Source organism: Chelonoidis abingdonii, chromosome 1 (assembly GCF_003597395.2).
Source record: "Chelonoidis abingdonii isolate Lonesome George chromosome 1, CheloAbing_2.0, whole genome shotgun sequence".
In the NCBI taxonomy this organism is placed as follows: domain Eukaryota; kingdom Metazoa; phylum Chordata; order Testudines; family Testudinidae; genus Chelonoidis; species Chelonoidis abingdonii.
This window is the reverse complement of record NC_133769.1, coordinates 148,495,674-148,509,775: the sequence shown is the minus strand read 5'-3', so window position 1 is coordinate 148,509,775 and position 14,102 is coordinate 148,495,674. Positions and strand designations below refer to the sequence as shown.

The window sequence follows — 14,102 nt, the reverse complement described above, 5'->3', positions numbered from 1 at the left end:
GTGTGCACCCAGCAGATATGTGGGTATTTCAATATGTCATAAGCAGAGTGTTCAGCATCTTCAAGGACCTGGGGAGCTGGTCCTGGGAATTCACTGCTTTACCAAGTGTGACACTGTATGGAATTGTGAGACGTTTTATAGATATATTTTTTTATTATTAATACCAATTTGGTAACATTGAAGTGACTCATGCTAGATATACCATGTAAGGTGTCAGTGAAAATGTTATGCTTTTCCAAGTATGATAATTCTGTTTCTATATTTGTATCACCTTTGTATTGTGAGTTATAGATATGTAGAGTATGTCTGTATTTCCAGACTTGTGCAGCGTTTCTGGGTGAGACATATTGGCATCAGCACTGCCTAGGCTGTTTGATGGCCCATCAGCTGTACAAAGAGACCATGGAAAGGATCAAGGGCAGGGGTGGGCAAACTTTTTAGCCTGAGGGCCACATTGGGGTCCCCAAACAGCCTGACCCCGCCCCTATCTGCCCCTCCCACTTTCTGCCCTCCTCAGAATCCCCGAACCATCCAACCCCCCCCGCTCCTTGTCCCCTGACTGCCCCCTCCAGAGAGTCCCCCACCCTAACTGCCCTCACAGGACCCCAACCCCCCTGCTCTCTGTCCCCTGATTGCCGTGACCTATATCCAGCCCCTTGCCCCATGACAGACCCCTGGGACTCCCACACCTATGCAACCCCCGTCCCTCCAGAACCTCTGTCCTATCCATCCGCCCCCTGTTACCTGCCTGCCCCCCGGGATTCCCTTCCCCTTATCCAACCCCTCTGCCTCCTTACCATGCCACTCAGAGCAGCATGTCTGACAACAACATGGACCGCACGGAGCCAGACACACTGCCCCGCAGGAGTGTGCAGCCCTGCCCCCCAGAGTGCTGCCCACGCAGTGATGTAGCTGTGGGGGAGGGGAGGTGCTAGCCTCCCCCACCAGGAGCTCAGGGACCAGGCAGGATGGTCCTGTGGGCCGGATGTGGCCCGTCGTTTGCCCACTCCTTATCAAGAGAGTAAACCTATTGATTCAGCAAGACACGCAAGGGTATGCCTGTGTACTGAGAACTCCGAGGCTTTTCCATACCATGTGCTGTGAAGCTTGTGTTTGGGACACAGGAAGTAGAAGCCACATAGCAAAAGGAATATAAAAGGCAGCTGCATCATCTCCATTTTGTCTTCAATCCCTCTTCCTACCTCTGGAGCAAATTCTCCACAAACTGAAGCCTTGAACAAAGGACTGAATGACCTATCCAAACTGTGGATGTGTTCCAGATGGACTTTCAAGCCAGCAACTCACCAGTACTGCTAAGAACCTGATGTATAGATTTCTGAATGCATCTGACTGCTTTCCCATTTAACAACTTTTTTCATGTCATGTCTTGTCTTTCCGTGCTAAAGGATTGTCTGGCAGTGTGGTATTTCGGGTAAGATCCAAACCTATAGTGATCTTTTAATGTAGCTGACCCTATGGGGTCAGAAAAACATTTTGTATGTAAGCAAAGTTTTTAAATAACCTCTCACTGTATTGGACTTAGGTGCTGATTGGGAGTCAGAGAACTGGAATGCAGTAAAGGGGGCCATGTGATTTCTTTTTTCAGCTTCTTGATAACCAGTGTGAGGGATCAGAAGCACAGTTTGTGACTGGTCGGTGAGTTTAACTTCAGTGTTAACCACCAGTTTTGGGAGCATCTGCTCTCCCTTTTTCAGCCTGCCCTGACCTTGGCATTTTCAGTGAGGACTGCCCCAAGCACACTAGGTCACACTAAGCACTGAAGTTAAATTGATAGAATGTTTTTTTTTTATGACCAAGTCTTATGAAATCAACTGAACTTCTTTATTTTCTTTCATCTGAGCAGCATTTCCAGTTTCCAAACTTGATGTGATCTCCCAGCTGAAACAGTGGGAAGAGACATGGGTCCCAGACCTCCAGCGTTCACAGGAAAGAGAGATCCTGAGAGTTCTCTACACAGGTGAGGAAACATTAAACCAACTCAGAATCTGTAAGTGCATGAAGGAAACATCTGAGACACCCTACAAAGCCCTTGGAAGGTCTCTCAGTTCATTATTGTCCCTAGCAGGGGTCGTATCCTTAGGGTAAATATAACTCTTGGCTTCCTATAGACCCTAGCAGACAGCAGGCAGTAGCTTCCTCCCTTTCTCGTGTGAATTTGGATGGGATATGAATGCCGATTTGATCCCCTTCTCTCTCCTATTTGGGGGAAGAGTTTGAGGGTGTTCAGTTTCTGATTTTTATTTGACCTCTCTCCAGCACTTGTTTTGGTTTTGGTCTTTCCCCTTTCCATCCCTGTTTGAGGTTTCTGTCTCTATCACAGCAGGTGATGCAATGGTGTGTGAGAAGGAGGAGCAGAATTCTCAGCAGGAAAATGTTGAGCAAGTGGATAAACACAGAGCATTATTGCAAGGATTGGAAAGGAATGTGTGCAGGAGTCATGAGCAGAGAAAATCCTGTGAGATTCCGAGAAGACCAGAAAGAGAGCAGGGAAAGCAGCCAGGGGAGAAAGTAGGTAAATGTATTTCCTGTCAGGGAACTCAGAAGAGTGTCAAGGAAACCACAACACAGCAGGAAATCCTGATGGGAAAGAGGAAAAATACATGCACTGAGTGTGGAAAAAACTTATGTGATTACTCCAGCCTTATAAAGCATCAGAAAATCTACACACGGGAGAGGCCCTATGAATGCTGTGAGTGTGGGAAAAGTTTCACTAGCAGCTCAGGCCTTTCTAAACATCAGAGAATCCACACAGGGGAGAGGCCCTATGAATGCAGTGTGTGTGGGAACACCTTCAATTGCAGATCACACCTTATTAGGCATCATAAAATCCATACAGGGGAGAGGCTCTATGAATGCATTGAGCATGGGAAAAGCTTCACTAGCAGTTCAGGCCTTTCTAAACATAAGAGAATCCACACAGGGAAGAGGCCCTATGAATGCAGTGAGTGTGGGAAAATTTTCACTTACAAATCAGGCCTTTTTCTCCATCAGAGAATCCACACAGGAGAGAGGCCGTATGCATGCAGTGAGTGTGGGAAAACCTTCAATCGCAGTTCGCACCTTATTAGGCATGAGAGAATCCACACAGGGGAGAGGCCCTATGAATGCAGTGAATGTGGAAAATGCTCCACTAACATCTCAGACCTTTCTAAACATCAGAGAATCCACACAGGGGAGAGGCCCTATGAATGCAGTGGTGTGGGAAAAGCTTCACTAGCAGCTCAGGCCTTTCTAAACATCAGAGAATCCACACAGGGGAGAGGCCCTATGAATGCAGTGAGTGTGGGAAAAGCTTCACTAGCAGCTCAGGCCTTTCTAAACATCAGCGAATACACAAACGGGAGAGGCCCTATGAATGCAGTGAGTGTGGAAAAACTTCACTAGCAGCTCAGGCCTTTCTCAGCATCAGAGAATCCACACAGGGGAGAGGCCCTATGAATGCAGTGAGTGTGGGAAAAATTCAATCGCAGCTCAGTCCTTATTAGGCATCAGAGAATCCACACAGGGGAGAGGCCTTATGAATGCTTGAGTGTGGAAAACCTTCAATCACAGTTCACACCTTATTAGGCATCAGAGAATCCACACAGGGGAGAGGCCCTATGAATGCAGGAGCATGGGAAAAGCTTCACTAGAGTTCAGGCCTTTCTAAACATCAAAGACTCCACCCAGGGAGAGGCCCTATGAATGCAGTGACTGTGGGAAAACGTTCAATCGCAGCTCAAACTTTCTTACCCATCAGAGAATCCACACAGGGGAGAGGCCCTATGAATGCTGTGAGTGTAGAAAATGCTTCACTAGCAGCTCAGGCCTTTATCAGCATCAGAGAATCCACACAGGGGAGAGGCCCTATGAATGCAGTGAGTGCGGGAAAAGCTTCACTACCAGCTCAGGCCTTTCTAAACATCAGAGAATCCACACAGGGGAGAGGCCATATGAATGCTGCGAGTGTAGAAAATGCTTCACTAACAGCTCAGCCCTTTCTGAACATCAGAGAATCCACACAGGGGAGAGGCCCTATGAATGCTGTGAGTGTGGGGAAAAATTCAATCGCAGCTCAGTGCTTATTAGGCATCAGAGAATCCACACGGGGGAGAGGCCTTATGAATGCTGTGAGTGTGGGAAAACGTTCAGTCGCAGTTCACACCTTATTAGACATCAGAGAATCCACACAGGGGAGCGGCCTTATGAATGCAATGACTGTGGGAAAAGCTTCACTAACAGCTCAGCCCTTTCTAAACATCAGAAAATCCACACCGGTGAGAGACCCAATAAATGCAGTGAGTGTGGGAAAACCTTCTGTTGGCACTTAGCCCATGTGAGCCATCAGAGAATCTGCAAGAGAGATGGACACCATAAAAAACTCTAGGACTATCCATTTTTTTTCTTTAATACTTTTCCTGATTCACACATACTAACTTTTGAAGCTGTTTGAACTGTTTGCTGCACCGATGAGTGGCTCATTTTCGCCTTTTGCCATCTACCCTGTTTTGAGGTGGGCCTCTTTGTCCTTTCTATCAACTCCATTATGCCATGAGTAATTCGAGTGTGCTCTTCCTATCAGGAACCAGGGAGCATCACAATTATACCATTTCTCCTATTTCAAAATTATTGTTAGTCACTAGTGATACAGATTGTATCATTGCCAGTTCTCATGTTGCTCTGGGTTGTGCTGAAGAGGAGATATAATGGGAATTTTTCAAATTATATTTAAATGAAGAGGAGCAGGGGCAGGAAAAAAAGTGTAATTTCAGCTTCTGTGACACTGGAAGGAGATGGGAAGACTCAGAGATTCCCTCCTTCCCCATCACTGCAGAACTGTTACCTTTTCTCTGAGCAATGCAGAGGGTTATCTTCATCACATTCTATCCATCCACTTCTCAGAGTGTCATGTGAAGAAGAGTTCTTAGCTGTCCGTGCTCGAAGATGATGGTTTCACTTCTTTAATCCTATACCAGAGTTGCTCTGACTGGAGAGGAAAGTGTCAAAGATCGGGAAGGGGAATACAAATGGATCCAAAACACAGTATGATTATTTAGCATTTAAATCCCAGGTTCCATCTATTGGTAAAGCCACTTGGGGCAACTTGGCTGTTTCCCTCCCCCCACCCTCCCATTATGGGGATGCTAGGATACTAAATGTTGTAAATAACATAACTGACTATTGAGACAATGCTGAATGAAGTATGTTTGAATGAATCAGAGGAGAATGTGATGGGAGAATCTCTTGTCCTGATTCTGAATAATCAGATGTAACCTGCTCTGGAATTTCACTTCACACTTTCATTGTCATGTTTTCTCTCTCTCTGTGATGTGGGTTTCTATCTTTCCTGAAGGCTGTTTGGTCATCCAATTGAATATTAGTTCAGTTTGATAGGATGTAGCTCAGAATTATTGGAGAATTTAAGACAAACGACTATTTGCTAAAGTCATCATTTCTCACTTCAGCTTTTCTTTTCCCCATCCCTGCATAATGACATGGAGAAAGTTCAAGTGCAGTTCTGTCAGTATTCTGACAGGCTAACAAAGAAACAGCAGTGATTTAAAATCTCCACTCGGAAATGGTGAACAACAGCAGAACCCCAACTAACTGAAGGAAGTGCATATGGTCACAGTGTAGTTCAATTGTTTAAGTCAATATTGTCTCAGATGATCTGGGGAGAGAATTCCATGGTAAGTGATTTTGAACTAGGCAAAATACCAAGGTATTTGGTTCCAAAGCCTTTGTAACCTAGGCCCTACAGAAGATCTCTCTTAGCTAATCCTATGGTATGGGAGATGTAGATGTTGAGGAAATAGAAGTGGGGTTTTTGTTTAATTTATCCTTTGTAGGTGCTAAAAATATCTATCAAATCAGTTTTGGAAATCTAATAGCTGCAGAAAAATAGCTATTTTTGAATAGAAACTCGTGCTCTGGTAACTAGTGGAGATTGTGATCCAGCCCTGTTTCCAGTCCCTTGCCTGGAACTGTGCCACCAAATTAAAGAAAAGCTGGGCATGTTTTGGGAAGCCATTCCTCACTCACACTGCTGATATTTGGAGTGGTTTTGTAAAGGATTCCACTTCAGAGAAGTATAAACTTACCCTAACCAAGGCCAAGGATTTGGAAAGAACTGGGGCTGAAAGAGTCCACCCCCAGTTCTTGGTTTCCACCCCAGTAAAGGAAGCTGTGGTGACCAATGACCCAAAGAAAATTGTTTGTACTACTCTATTTCCTAGTTCAGTGTCACTGATTATAGTTCCAAAGGATACCAGGGTTAGACTGTGAACAATCATCCTTCACCATTTGGATCCAAAGAGAGAGCTTCATAGGACAGTCCTTCCCCATGGATCCCAAACTGACTGCCTGATTGAGTAACAAGGACTTTCAGGCTGTAGAAATGATGGTAACCAATGAGGCAACAAATGTGTCAGGCTCCAATTTCAGACTTCTGGATCCATGCAGGTTGAGTCCTGATTCTAAGGTTTTGTATCTGACGCTGTGGTTACACAATAAAACTGATGTTGGTGCAGCTGCATAATGTAGCTGCGCTGCTGTAGCACTGCTATTATAGACACTCTAAGGCAATGGGAGAGATTTCTCCCATTGGACTTGATTAGTCCAGCCCCTGCAAGTGGCAGTGGCTTTGTTGGCAGGAGAAACTCCCCCGCTCATGTATCGCTATCTACGCAGGGGCTTAGGGCTGTGTAACTACATTGCTCACCAGTGTGGCTTTTTCACACCCCTAAGCAATATAGTTATCCCAATAAATATCTTTAGTGTAGACCAGACCTTAGTTTTCTCTTGTGTTTTATGCATTTATATTACTTCTCTACCTCCTCCTACTTTGAAAAATTAAAAAGTGTGACGAGAGGTATTTTTCTCCATATTGCAAACATTCCCACATAGGAGACCCTTTCCACCAACACACATGGCAGAAGATTCTGAGATATATGAACTCATAGAAGTGGTTGGGACCTACGCTGGGACAAACCACAACTTGAGCCAAGGTTCAGTTGTTGGCAATGGGGATTAAAAGAAAACTAACATATATGACAAGAATTTGTGATTTTTGAATATGTTATTGGTACCAATGAAAATGAAATTATAGGTGAAGTTACTGGTTAAAGAGTAAGAGACTGTGTGATAATCTGAATTATTTTGGAAAACTGAAAGTTGTCTTGTTTTTTGTTTTGTTAGTCATACAGGAAATGATGGCTAATCTTAAATGTTAATTTGATTTAATTTACCACCTGTAGTGTAAAAAGTTCTGGTCAAAAACCTGACTCCAAAGGTTAGGGTGGAGGAATGTGTGTGAGAAAGAGTGTATAAGAGAATATTGTCCCAGTATAGATTTTAATTGTTTGTGTTTTCAAATGCAACTTATTTTGCTTAGTTTCAAAGTCAATTTCTATTAAAAGGAAAACTACTCGAGGAGATAAGTTGTATAAGTTTTCACCCACTTAGACTGTCAGGGTCACTGTCTTCCCCACTTCTCTAATGTGCACAGGAAAGGTCTGACATCTGTCATAGGATGTGTCCAGCAGGTAGGAAAGCTGCACTCATCAACCATCAGTATGAAGAAAAAGGCTGAAATCCATTGCCTTTCAGGTCAATAAGCCAGCTAAAGGCTGATCTATGTTGAAAAGCTGTGTTGGCAGAGCCACATCTCTCAAGGGGTGTGAAAAGCCTCTCCACTGAGAAAAGTAGTTAATGTGACCTGAGCCCCCATGTAGACAGTGTTATGTTGTCAGAAGAATATTTCCAGTATTTGAAGTGTAGACATAGCCTTAGTCAGATTAATCCCCTCGGGGAAGAGAGTCATGACATCAATTCCAATTTTGACCCATCTCCCTGTATGTGAGAAAGTTACTAGTGTGGAGGGCTGAGCCAGCTGTCCAATTGCCTGGTTCCTCAACTGTAGCTACAGCTCTTACTGCTGGTCTACACGGCACATTTATACTGAATTTAGCAGTGTTAAACCGAATTAACCCTGCACCTGTCCACACAACGAAGCCCTTTATGTCTATATCGATATCTGTACTCCTCCCTGATGAGAGGAGTAGCGCTCAAATCAGTATTGCCATTTCGGAATAGGGTTAGTGTGGCCGCAATTCGACAGTATTGGCCTCCGGGAGCTATCCCACAGTGCACCATTGTGACCGCTCTGGAAAGCGATCTGAACTCGGATGCACTGGCCGGGTAGACAGGAGAAGCCCCATGAACTTTTGAATTTCATTTCCTGTTTGCCCAGTGTGGAGAGCTGATCAGCACAGGTGACCACGCAGAGCTCATCAGGACAGGTAACTATGCAGTCTGAGAATCTAAAGAGAGCTCCAGCATGGACCGCATGGGAGGTACTGGATCTGATCGCTATATGGGGAGAGGATTCTGTGCTAACAGAACTCCGTTCCAAAAGACGAAATGAAAAAACATTTGAAAAAATTTCCAAGGCCATGATGGAGAGAGGCCACACCAGGGACTCAGTACAGTGCCGTGTGAAAGTTAAGGAGCTCAGACAAGCCTACCAGAAAACCAAAGAAGCAAATGGAAGGTCCGGGCAGGGCCGAAAAACATGCCGCTTCTACGCTGAGCTGCATGCAATTCTAGGGGGGGTCCGCCACCACTACCCCACCCCTGTCCGTGGATTCCGAGGTGGGGGGGGTAATCTCAGCCATGCCTGAGGATTCTGCGGACGGGGAGATGAGGAGGAGGAAGAGGAGGGACGAGCTTGCAGAGAGCACACAGCACTCCTGTTCTCCCCAACAGCCAGGAGCTTTTTCTCACCTGACGGAATTACCCTCCCAGCCTCCCAAGCCACTATCCCAGACAATGAAGCCATGGAAGGGACCTCTGGTGAGTGTACCTTTGTAAATATAAAACATGGTTTAAAGCAAGCATTTTTTAATGATTAATTTGCCCTGAGGACTTGGGATGCATTTGCGGCCAGTACAGTTACTGGAAAAGTCTGTTAACATGTCTGGGGATGGAGCGAAATCCTCCAGGGACATCTCCATGAAGCTCTCCTGGAGGTACTCCAAAAGCCTTTGCAGAAGGTTTCTGGGCAGGGCAGCCTTATTCCGTCCTCCATGGTAGGACACTTGACCACACGCATGCATGTAGCAAGTAATCTGGTATCATTGCATGACAAAGCCTAGCTGCGTATGGTCCGGTGTTTGCTGGCATTCAAGCAACATCCGTTCTTTATCTCACTGTGTTATCCTCAGGAGAGTGATATCGTTCATGGTAACCTGGTTGAAATTCAGGAATTTAATTAAGGGGACAGAGATGGCCATTCCTACTGGGCTGTTTGCCTGTGGCTTTAAAAGAAATCCTTCCCTGCAGGTAGCCAAGCAGGGGAGGGGGGGGGATTGGCGCTGAGCTTTTTCGCGTTTGGCTAGCAGGGATCTTCCCTGCTACCAGCCACGGGGGTGGGGGGAGGTGTTAGCAGTGATCTTCCATGATACCAGCCACGCAGGTGGGGGAGGGGTAAAGCGATCGATCCCCAGAGAATTGGATGGGGGGGTGGTTTCTGCTGCTGCATGTTAACAGGAAAGAAGCAGCACTCAACGGGCTTTGCTTGCTATTTGGGAAAGGAGGCGCTGGATATATGAAGGCTGCAGAAGCCGAAAGACAATGGCTTACCATGGCCGCATGCAAGCTGAATTCTGCTGCCCGGACCTGCGTCTGTGAGATCTCTAACACCAGAGCCGCAGGCACTCAATATTAAGATGCAAAATGCGACCTTGTAGTGAATCACATGTGCTATGTAAGGTGAATAGTGTTGTTCACCGTGAAAGAGTATAAGCATTGTTCTGTAAAATGTATCTTTTTTAAATACTTCTCTCCCTTTTTTCCCTCCCCCTCATGCAGCTGCAAATTTTTCAAGCCTCCCTACTCCTCCCGAAGGCTATCTCAGATAAGGCGGCGGAAAAAAAGACGCGAGACGAAATGTTCTCGGAAATCATGGAAGTGACCCGCAATGAAAGAGCTCATCTGAATGAGTGGAAGGACGTGGTATCAAATACAGGAAAGATGCCAGTGAACGTGAGGACAGGAGGGACCAACGTGAGGACAGGAGGGAGAGACGCTCGAGATGAGAGGTGGCGGCAGGAAGATCAGAGGTGGCGGGATGCAACTCTGGGGCTGCTGCGTGATCAAACTGACATGCTCCGGCATCTGGTGGAGCTTCAGGAACAGCAGCAGGATCACAGAGTGCCGCTGCAGCCCCTGTATAACCACCCTCCCTCACCATGTTCCATAGCCTCCTCACCCAGACGTGTAAGAACGTGTGGGGGAGGCTCTGTGCACCCGCCCACTCCACCCCAGTGGACAGCCCAACCAAAAGGCTGTCATTATTTTGAAATTTTTTAGTGGCCTTTTCCTTCCCTCCTATCCTCCTCCCAAACCCACCCGGCTACCTTGTCAGTTCTCTCCCTCTTTTTATAATTAATTAATAAAGAATACATGATTTTTAAACGATAGTGACTTTATTTCCTTAGAGCAGCAAGCTGTAATCGAAGGGGGAGGGTGGGTGGCTTACAGGGAATGAGTCAATCAAGGGGGGGGGGTTCATCAAGGAAAAAAACACAGCAGTCACACCGTACCCTGGCCCGTGATGAAACTGGTTTTCAAAGCTTCTCTGATGCGCACCGCTTCCTGGTGTGCTCTTCTAATCGCCCTGGTGTCTGGCTGCGCGTAATCAGCGGCCAGGTGATTTGCCTCAGCCTCCCACCCCGCCATAAAGGTCTCCCCTTTACTCTCACAGAGATTGTGGAGCACACAGCAAGCAGCAATAACAAAGGGACATTGGTTTGGCTGAGGTCTGAGCGAGTCAGTAATGTGCGCCAGCGCAGCCTTTAAACGGCCAAATGCACATTCTACCACCATTCTGCACTTGCTCAGCCTGTAGTTGAACAGCTCCTGACTACTGTCCAGGCTGCCTGTGTATGGCTTCATGAGCCATGGCATCAAGGGGTAGGCTGGGTCCCCAGGATAACTACAGGCATTTCAACATCCCCAACTGTTATTTTCTGGTCTGGAAGTAATTCCCTTGCTGCAGCCGTTTAAACAGAGTAGTGTTCCTGAAGACGCGAGCGTCATGAACCCTTCCGGCCATCCCACGTGGATGTTGGTGAAACGTCCCTTGTGATCCACCAGTGCTTGCAGCACCATGGAAAAGTACCCCTTGCGGTTTATGTACTGGGTGCCCTGGTGCTCCGGTGCCAAGATAGGGATATGGGTTCCATCTATCGCCCACCACAGTTAGGGAATCCCATTGCAGCAAAGCCATCCACTATGACCTGCACATTTCCCAGAGTCACAACCTTTCGTAGCAGCAGCTTAATGATTGCTTTGGCTACTTGCATCACAGCAGCCCCCACAGTAGATTTGCCCACTCCAAATTGATTCCCGACTGACCAGTAGCTGTCTGGCGTTGCAAGCTTCCAGAGGGCTATTGCCACTCGCTTCTCAACTGTGAGGGCTGCTCTCATCTTGGTATTCTGGCGTTTCAGGGCAGGGGAAAGCAAGTCACAAAGTTCCATGAAAGTGCCCTTACGCATGCGAAAGTTTCGCAGCCACTGGGAATCGTCCCACACCTGCAAACACTATGCGGTCCCACCAGTCTGTGCTTGTTTCCCGGGCCCAAAATCGGCGTTCAATGGCTAGAACCTGCCCATTACCAGCAGGATCTCCAAAGCGCAGGGGCCCGCAGTTTAGAGAATTCTGCGTCCATGTCCTCATCACTCTCGTCACCGCGCTGCCATAGCCACCTCTTCCTTGCCTGGTTTTGTAGGTCCTGGTTCAGCATAGACTGCACGAGAATGTGTGAGGTGTTTACAACGTCCATGACTGCTGTCTTGAGCTGAGCAGGGTCCATGCTTGCCATGCTATGGCGTCTGCACAGTTCACCCAGGAAAAAAGGTGTGAAATGGTTGTCTGCTACTTGCACGGAGGGAGGGGTGAGGCTGTACCCAGAACCACCCGCGACAATGTTTTTTGTCCCATCAGGCACTCGAATCTCAACCCAGAATTCCAATGGGGGGGGGAGACTGCGGGAAGTATGGGATAGCTATGGGATAGCTACCCACAGTGCAGCACTCCAGAAATCGACACTAGCCTTGGTACATGGATGCACATCGCTAAATTAATGTGCTTAGTATGGCCATGTGCACGTGACTTTATACAATCTGTTTAAAAAAAACGGTTTCTGTAAAATCGGAATAATCCCGTAGTGTAGATATACCCTTAGTGCCCATCAATCCAAAGACTGAGAGAAATGGAGAGTTCTTCGAGTGCTTGCTCATATCGATTCCAATTAGGTGTACACGCGCCGCGTGCACGTTTATCGGAAGATTTTTACCCTAGCAACACTCGGTGGGTTGGTGGGTCTCCCCCTGGAATGGTGTTGTTATGGCACCAGATATATACCCCTGCCGACCCAACGGCCCTTCAGTTCCTTCTACCGCCCGTGTCGGTCATTGGAACAGTGGAGCGCGGCTTAGCTGATCTCCACCTATCTAGCTACTCGGAGTTTTCTCATTGTTATTGTGTATATAGTTCAAATTTCTATACTTGCAGTTAGTATTTTATTTTCTTTAACATAGTTAGTGTATATAGTCAAGAGGGGTTCGGGGATTAGCCTCTTCCCCTCACCCAGTGCCGAGGCCCATGCCCGGTTCACCGAGTTTCAAACCGTGCTCGGCCTGTCACAAGCCGATGCCGAAAGGAGATCCTCACGACTCCTGCCTTAAGTGCCTGGGGGAATCCCACCTCTCAGATAAGTGCCGCATTTGCAAGGCCTTCAAGCCGCGGACCAAAAAGGAGTGAGACTTTCATCTCAAACAGCTCCTGATGGAGGCAGCTCTTACTCCTCCACCCTTGGCACCGAGCGCCGGATAGTCCGCACAGGGGAGAAGCGCATCTTTGGCACCAGAGCGCGCTGGTACCGATAAGGCCCCTCAATACCAACCGTCGCCAGCCCAGATGTCTGCTCGGCACCACTCCCTCTCCCCTCGGGTCAAAAAAATAAGACTCCTGCGGCTTCCATGTCCATGCCGCAGTCGGAGCACCCGCCTATGTCGGACCGCCCAGCACCGACAACTGCCGTGGCACTGACAACTTCAGCACTGTTGATTCCGGTCCTGCAAGAGCCGTAGAGTCTGGTGCCTGACAGCTCTCCGGCACACACCATGGTTGAGCTTACTATTCCCTCCACACCGGAGACATTCTCTACGGCAAGGGAACTGATTGCACTCACTGAGCCTGCGCTGCCTCAACCCCCGGTGCGGGTTATACAGTCCATAGGCAAGCCTGCCCTACTGAGACCATCCTCCGTCAGCACTGCTGAGAGGCACTGATCACGATCGCGGTCCTGCCGGCGTTCTTGGTCCCATCACCGATCTTGGTCCCGACGCCGCTCGCAGTCCCGGTACTGTTCTCCATCTCTGTACTAGTCGCACTCGCGGCACCGTTCAGGACCCCGTTCGCTGGCCTGGTACTCTCGGTACCGATCAAGGTCCTGACACTGCTCACGGCACCACACTTCTCACAGCCACTCCCAGCGTTGAGCTTTGAGGTCCCGATCGACCTCCCAGCACTGTTCCAGTCGCAGGTCCCGGTTTCGTTCCTGGTACCGGTATGGCACCCGATACCGCTCTCCGGGGCAGCATACAGACAGACTACCCAGGGATGGAGACCATTCTCAGGGGTTTTCAGCTCCTCGGCCGTCTCGCCATGCATCTATGTCATCCCGTTCGGACAGTGCTTCCTATGCACAGGACCGTGACTTAGATGTACCCAGCCGTGTCTTCCAGGAGACCCAGGCTCAAGACCAAGGACCTCATCAGTGGTCCTTCTGGACGCCTTGGGCATGTCTCCAAGCTCAAGGTGGACCTCCAGTGCCATCATGCTCCATACCGTTGGAGCACCAGGTTCCGGAGGCTACTGTTAGCCGCCCCCCTCCTGCGGGTACGGAGGACGCTCCCATTCAGGCACAGACCCTCAGGTCCCACCAGAGCCGGACGTCGCCCAAGTCCACGAGACAACGGAGGACCCGATTGTCCCTGGCCTTTCCTCTTCCTCTTCTCCAGATGAAGCGGTGG

General features: G+C 48.1%; 2 protein-coding genes and 1 pseudogene across 2 annotated transcripts in view; 2 read left to right on the top strand and 1 right to left on the bottom strand.

The window, feature by feature from the left end:
• The window catches only part of LOC116820768 (uncharacterized), an 81,367-nt pseudogene extending 73,936 nt beyond the window's left edge, over nt 1-7,431 (top strand).
• The window catches only part of LOC116833757 (uncharacterized), a 660,803-nt gene that overhangs the window by 155,465 nt on the left and 491,236 nt on the right, over nt 1-14,102 (bottom strand). The window lies entirely within an intron of this gene.
• The window catches only part of LOC116820769 (uncharacterized), a 292,353-nt gene that overhangs the window by 211,313 nt on the left and 66,938 nt on the right, over nt 1-14,102 (top strand).